Source organism: Chiloscyllium plagiosum, unplaced genomic scaffold, assembly GCF_037043375.1.
Source record: "Chiloscyllium plagiosum isolate Xiang-an unplaced genomic scaffold, Cpla_swu_hap1 HiC_scaffold_40, whole genome shotgun sequence".
Lineage (NCBI taxonomy): Eukaryota > Metazoa > Chordata > Chondrichthyes > Orectolobiformes > Hemiscylliidae > Chiloscyllium > Chiloscyllium plagiosum.
In genome coordinates this window covers 53831526-53836227 of record NW_028270178.1, presented here as the reverse complement: position 1 = coordinate 53836227, position 4702 = coordinate 53831526, and positions in this window count along the sequence as shown.

Here is a 4702-nt window from a genome sequence, read left to right as displayed (position 1 = left end):
TCTGAGCCCTTCAGAGGGATTGAAGGGGACAGGGAGAAAACAGGAACAGGGTTGTGTTGCAGATCTATAAAATAACTGTCTCCCTAGCCTCTTGGTTTCTCCCCCCGCCTCGGTCTCCCACACCCATCGTGCCTCCTCCCCACCGCAGGGAAAAGACTTTGTGTATTTACCCTATCCATGCCCCTACTGATTTTATAAACCTCTATAAGGTCACCCATCAGCCTCTAATGCTCCAGGGAAAACAGTGTAGCTAAAATCCTCCAACTCTGGCAACATGCTTGTAATTTTTTTCTGTACCCTTTCAAGTTTCGCAATATTGTTTTGATAGGAAGGAGACAAGAATTGCACGCAATATTCCAAGAGTGACCTAACCAATGTCCTGTACAGCTGCAATATGACCTCCTAACTCCTATACTCAATGTTCTGGCCAATAAAGGAAACATACTAAACACCTTCTTCACTATCCTATCTACCTGCGATTGCTTTCAAGGAGCCATGAACCTGCATTCCAAGGTCTCTTTGTTCAGGAGCACTCCCGAGGACATTACCATTAAGTGTAAACATCCTGCTAATATTTGCTTTTCCAAAATGCAGCACCTCACATTTATCTAAATTAAACTCCATCTGCCAGTCCTCAGCACGTTCATCCATCAGATCAAGATCCTGTTGTAATCTGAGATAATCCTCTTCACTGTCCACTACACCTCCAATTTTGGTATCATCTTACTAACATTACTTCCTATATTCACATCCAAATCATTTATATAAATTATGAAAATTAGTGGATCCAGCACCAATCCTTTGTGACACCCCACTGGTCACAGGTCTCCAATCTGAAAAGCAACCTTCCACCACCACCCTCTGTCTTCTACCTTTGAGCCAGTTTTGTATCCAAATGGCTAGTTCTCTCTATCTTCCATGAGATCTAACCTTGCTAACCAGTCAACCATGGGGAACCTTGTTGAACACCTTACTATTGTCCATGTAGATCATTTCCACCGCTTTGCCCTCATCAATCCTCTTTGTTACTTCTTCAGAAAAACTGACTCATGTTCATGAGAGGTGAGTTCTCACACACAAAGCAGTTATTAATATCCACAACTTAAATGTACATTGGGGTCTGCGTCATCCAATTATAGGTGTTAATATTCTGGATAAAGTTCACGTACACCAGCTTTGTGTTAGTGACTGTGTATTGAATCTTACTAATATCACTAATGCCGGTTAGTTCCTTTTGAAAGGCAGTCCCTTCCGTCTGCTCTGTCTCCTCTATCCCCACCGTAGACAGTAAGTGGGAGGAGCTCGTGGACTTTCCATGTGAGTGAGACTGAGAAAATCTTCCCTTCATTCCACTAGCCCACCAGGAAATGGTGATAGTGTCCTTACCTCTGAACCACGAGATTTGGGTTCAAAGTTGAGTAACAGCATCTTTGAAGAGGCTGATTGGAAAACATGCCCAAGCTCCCAACTGTCCCTGCCTGAGCCTCCAAACAGAACCTTCCTGTAGTTACTCTCCTGTCAGACTCTCCCATTGCTCAGTTTGTCCAGGATCCCCTCCTGCTGCTGCACTACTCCTGTCCCCCACTGACCTGTCCATCCCCCAGTGTCCTCAACATTCATTCATTGTTCACAATCACATTGTCCCAGTCCTCCAGCCCCGCCCCTTCCACCCTATTGGGCAGCAGCTGCTGTCAGTCACCCAGGCTCCTGTAGGAGGGGCAACCAGTGCACGGGCGCAGTGCTGGCCAATTGTTGGCGTATGTGCAGTACGGGTCAGTGTCAGGGAGGGAGGCTGTGGATGTGTGGGATTAATCTGTCATTGGCTGCTCCCTCCCTTCCTCCCTCTGAGAACAGGACCCAGGGGAATGGTCCCAGCCCTGGTATCGTGACAAGTGGTCGGCGTATCAGTGGGGGGAGCATTTTGCAGAAAGTTATCAGAACTCGTGTGAAGATTCAGGAATGTTATGGAAAGGAACAAGGATGGGCCTGCAATTAAAGTTCTAATTTGGTTCATTTTAGTTCAACCAGATATGATTTAGCCAGTGTGTGCAGGATGGTTCTTATCAGAGGGTCGGTGTGGGGAAAATAAATAAGAGATTCCAGATTGGGGAAAAAAATCAATTTTGGTCTGACCAGGAAGGAAACCCTGGGAGGTGGGAGGAGGATTCACCAACACCCAGGAGGCTCTGAGTCAGAGTAATAGACTTGATTAGATTAGATTTCCTACAGTGTGGAAACAGGCCCTTCGGCCCACACCGACCGTCGGAAGAGTAACCCACCCAGACCCATTTCCCATGGCCGATTCACCTGACCTGCGCGTCTTTGGATTGTGGAAGGAAACCGGAGCACCGGGAGGAAACCCACGCAGACACGGAGAGAATGTGTAAACTCCACACAGACAGTCACCCAAGTCTGGAATCGAACCTGGGACCCTAGTGCTGTGGGGCAGCAGTGCCATCGTGCCACCCCTTTTTTTTTTGTTCTTAGCCTGCAGGCAGGAGCTAGGAAGCTGAATTCAAGGAGAGGAGAGAGAGTGAGAGAACTGGGTGTGGAGGAAAGGAGTGAGGAGATTGGTTTGGTCTTCAGTTAACAAGAGAGAGAAATTGTGAGACTGAGATTTAAAGCTTTGGGGCAACAAGGAAACTACAATTTAATACTATCATTGTCTTATAAAGATCCATCCGGTATTAACGGTGGTATATTGTTTTCTCTGTACGGTACTGAAATGGCGGATTTGCGGATGAGAAATTCAAATTGAACTTCATGTTCAGTTTTGATGGTTACTTGATCCGTGCCGATCTGGATATCATTGGCCTTTTCATGTGGAAGGAAAGGTGTGTATTCTGTCCGTGGGCGAATATTTCAAATATCACTGTGACTGGAAAAAAATACTGAGACACAGCCAAGTCCATGTTAGCGTGGTGACTATGGAGAGAGATTTCATTTGTTTTTAAAAGTCTGAAAAACATGGCACATTTCCCAGGAACAATTAAGTTGCAGATTTGTTTTGTATGAGGACAAGGTTTTAATTAACCATGCAACCAGAAAGAGACCAGGATACCTGCACCATGGAACAAACGATGAAAACAGGGTTGTTGTAAAGGAGTTAATTATCGATCATGGCTTGTAATCCATTGGCGTTGTCACGTCGGTTCCAGCGCCGTGGGGAAATACTGGAAATGTGATGAATGTAATGTAGGATTCAGTTATTAAACTGTAAAAAGTGCAGAAGAAACTTACAAGGATTTTTGCCAGGGCTCAAGGGTCTGAGTTACAGGAAGAGGTTGGACAAGCGAGGATTTGTTTTATTTAGAGCAGAGGAAACAGAGGCGGGGGGGGGGGGATTTTTTCTAGAAGTCTATAAGACCATGACAGGCCTGGGTAAGGTGAATGCACTCAGTCTTTTGCCCAGGGAATCAAGGACTGGAGGGCATCAGTTTAAGGTTATAGGGGAAAGAATGAGAGGGAACCTGAGGGGCAACAGTTTTACACAGAGGGTGGTATGTATATGGACTGAGCTGCCAGTGGAAGTGGTTGAGGTGGGTACATTAACAACATGTAAAAGACATTTGGAAAAATACATGGATAGCGAAGGGTCAGAAGCAGATGGGCCAAGTGCAGGGAAACGGGGTTAGTGCGGATGGACATTCTGATCGGCATGGGCCAGTTTGGGCCAAAGGGCCAGCCTCTGCTATAGGATGCTCTGACTCCAAGTATATTTACTATTTCTCCTGCTATCTCTGGTAGCACCCTGGGATGGATTTCATCTGAGCAAGGAGACCTGTCTACCTTTAGCTCCATTAGCTTGCCCAGCTCTAACGCTTTCGTGATGATGGTTGTTTCTTGGTCCTCACCTTCCTCAGTCTCCTTATCAATTACTGGCATGTTCTTCGTATCCTCCACTGTGAAGACTGACTGCTGTGTACTCATATTCCTGAACCCTGCTGGATATGAATAACGAGGTACAGAACTCTGAGAGGTCTTCTTTGAGTCTTTATTGATGAGACATGGCAGTTACCTGGATAGTGTACATGCAGAACACCTCCAGGCAGCATCAGGTAACTCCCCACCTGTCCGATGTGCCGCTCCCATTCTTATACCTTTGTGGTTTGTGGGTTTGAATGGAGGCTGTCTCTCAGTATTATCTCCATGGCAACGGCAGTTAAAAAGTCGAGTTCAGCTCAGCACTTTGTGGTTAAATCACATACCCCTCCCCCAGAGCCCTGTGGCTCAGTCAGGTATCTGACAGGCACTTCAGTTTCAGTGAGGCTGTCTGTCAAGATTCTGATGTTGAAGAACTGGTGTTGGAGCGGGGTGGGCAAAGTTTAAAAACCACACATCACCAAGTTGTACTTTCAAATAAACCTGTTGGACTATAAGCTTTTGAAGTGTGCTGTGAGTTTGAACTTGATCAGGATTATCTCTATGGTAACAGTTAAGTGCCTAAACAATTACAGAGGCCATATGTTCCCCACATAATAGGTTCCCCTCGAGCAGTGTAAACTGCTATGCTGGCCCTTGGATAGCTACTCAATCCCATCTAGCTTTCTGTTGATCTTTAAAGTTTTTCTAATCTCCAAGTTTCTCCTTGGTCTTTGCCAATTTGTATGCTTTCTATTTCAATTTGATATACTCCCTTATTTCCTTAGGCACCCATTGCAGATTACTCCTTTTCCTACAGTCCTTCCTTTTCACTGATATA